Source organism: Lathyrus oleraceus, chromosome 6 (genome assembly GCF_024323335.1).
Source record: "Lathyrus oleraceus cultivar Zhongwan6 chromosome 6, CAAS_Psat_ZW6_1.0, whole genome shotgun sequence".
In the NCBI taxonomy this organism is placed as follows: domain Eukaryota; kingdom Viridiplantae; phylum Streptophyta; class Magnoliopsida; order Fabales; family Fabaceae; genus Lathyrus; species Lathyrus oleraceus.
In genome coordinates, this window is record NC_066584.1 from 284,892,805 (window position 1) to 284,896,109 (window position 3,305).

Consider the following 3,305-nt stretch of genomic DNA (forward strand, 5'->3'; position numbering starts at 1 on the left):
ATTCTTTCATTGTGATATGGCATTATGCTCTGATTTATATGGTGCAATGACTTCACACTCCATTCCTTCCTTTTCATGAAATTGTGAAAATTCCATAGAAATGCATTTACCTCCACTTCATGTTCTCAATTTATTTAGGCTACATTCACTTTTCTTCTCAACGTATAGCTTAAATCCCTTCATCACTGTGAACACATCACATGCTTCTCAAAATATAGCTTAAATATCTTGAGCATTGTGAACATATCACTTTTCTTCTCAACTAGATAGAGCCACATGTTATATTACACTCATCTATAATAGTCAAGAAATAGTTGACCTCCCATGCATTTTGTTTCAAAAGGGACATACACATATGAGCATACCGTCTCCAGTTTCTACTTTGATTAAATTGGTAAGTCGTCTCAGAATGACCTCATAACTTGCTTTGATGTATATATTTCTTCACACACATCATCTTATGGTCTGATTTGGGGAAGCGATACATTATTCTCTTCATGTTAAGCATACTTAGGCTCTTGAAGTTCAGGCAACTGTACCTCTTGTGCCATAGCCAACTCATTATTGGATATGTTGTTGAGGCAATGGTAAGTGCTAAAATTATGTAAAATATTGACACTTATTAAATTATTTTACTTTCTATTTGCATATTTATCTATGAAAAGTGATAAAATACCTGTTTGAACTTTCTACTTGCATATTTATTTATCAAAAACAGATGAAAAAGACTCAAAAATCACCGTGCAACACAAAAAGGGCGTGCCAATACCAAGTTTCTACAAGCAAGGCTCGATATGCCACATGCATGGTCGCGTTTACTGGCTAAGTAACTTCATTGTGAAGGAAGAGTTTTGTGTGCTAAGCGAAGGTGGGCAGTACGCCTTGCAAGATAGGGGGCTAGGGCTAGTTGCATAATGAGCCGACTTTTCTTAATCTAGAAGAAAGTAGGTGTGCTAGGCGAGGATGAGCCGTGCACCTAACGAGCATACCTTTCTCTAGTCTATAAATAGGAGGTCCAACTTCAATTCTCATGGAGTTTTGATGGATTAAAGGGGGTATAGAAATGGAGTAGGTCCATCTTAGTCTCAACTAGAGAATAAGAGTGAGAGATTAAAGAAGAAAGCGTTGCTAGGATGACACTGGCAAAGAAGCTTCCAGTTTGTCTTCTCGGGGCCCTGTACAGCTACGATGAATAAGTTTAGTTAGAAATATCTTTGTTGGGGTAGAAGTAATCATTATCTACTCATGCTTTGTAGTCATGATGTTATGTGGAATTTCCCTCATGCTTTAGTGTTAATGATTCTTCATTCATAATTCTACTTAGTCTTTGTGAATACGATAAAATTACACTTGTTATTTGCACTACAATAAAATGGCGCCGGTGCGGGGAATGACGTTAGTTTTTAAAAGGCGTCTTAATTATTTTTAAATTATTTTAAGTATTTTTTTATATCTTTTAATACATGTATATTTTGTTTATTGTTACTAACCTCCTGATAGTATTAGCTAGCTCTATCTGTTTATGCGAGGAAAAGATCTTATAGAACACGTTCTGTTCGATCCTGAAATTGAAAGAACCACACAGAAACTCAGAAAGGAAAATTTGAAAGCTAGATAATCAAATATAGAAGATTTTTCTGTCTTGAAATAAGAAAAAATGGCTGAAGCAGATAACAATAATCACAACATCAATAACAACAATGGAACCAACACTCGTGGCATGCCATGCCGTAAAAGTCTAAGACGTCTGACACACATAGCAAGACCATAAAGGAATATTCGTCAACCCAAGATGTAAACAAGATTGCTACATTCTGTATGCTAATCCTTTTGGCGGTTTAGATCATAAAGACATATACACTCACCTTACGAAGTCTTATAAGATTTATATGACGTTAGAAGCCTCAAAGATAGAGGAGGAAGCAATATTCCTAATGTTGTTTTCATATTCACTAATTGACAAACCAAAGGAGTGATATTTAGACAAATCAACAATGACAATGATAGATTGGGATGCATCAGAGGAAAAAAGAAATTCTTACACATATATTTCCTCACAAAAAATTCATGGAAGCCAAGACAACCATTTCAGTGTTCTTTGAAGGTGTATCATAAACACTATGTGAAGCTTGGGATAGATACACTTCCATACTTAGAAGATGTCTAAATCATGATTTTGATGAGCATACACAAATACACATCTTCTGAAATGGGCTACAACAACAACAAAAGTTGTTGTTAGATGATACTGCTGGGGGATTCTCTAATGTCTAAGAGATTAGAAGAAGCAATAACAATCATTGAGAAAATAACTCTCAGTGATCATCAGGTACACCATGATCTAAAACTTTCTCAAAGAAAGAATGGTATCATTGAACTGAACATCAATAATGCTATTATAGCACAAAACAAGTTATTGACTCAAAGAGTAGATGAGCTGATAAAACAGTTATTTAAACTACTGCAACAATTGAAAGAGATGCAATCCAGCTATTATGCAACGAAATCCAACTTGATTTTTGCCTCCAACTGACACATAAGTGAGTTATCTAGGCAATCAACAAAGGTCTGGGCAATATCCAAATAATAACTTTCAAAGAAACAACTTTAATAGGATGGATATTTGAAGTTGGTCCATCCAATAAATAACCTTTTCAACATTATATATATATATATATATATATATATATATAATATATATATATATATATATTATATATATATATATATATATATATATATATATATATATATAATATATATATATATATATATATATATATATATATATATATATATATCACCTCCACAACCACAATAAAAAAGTTGGAGGATTTACTTAATCAATTTATCCGGGTGTCTATGGCCGGTCAGAAAAACACTAAAGCCTCCATAAAAACTATTGAGTCACAAATTGGCTAATTAGAGAAATAATTAGCTAATATCTTGAGTCCTACCTATAATGCCAATACACATACAAATCCAAAGGAGCATTGTAGTATAGTGAGGAAGGAATAAAATGTTACTATTAAAGTCATGGAATAGAAGGAAGAATAAGAACCAGAAGATGAATCACAAGAGGAGAATTATAAAATAATCCAACAAACTCTACCCCAGAAGAAGGTAGACCCTAAAGTAGTCACATTACCTATGGATGTTGGAAATGCACTTGTTGACACTGGTGCAAGTGTAAACATAATACCGGAGATAAACACAATTGGGGCCCTCGGGATAGAACCAATTGTATAAACACTGCAAATTGTAGACAAGACTTGCAGGAAGTCAGCAGACACTATTAAAGATGT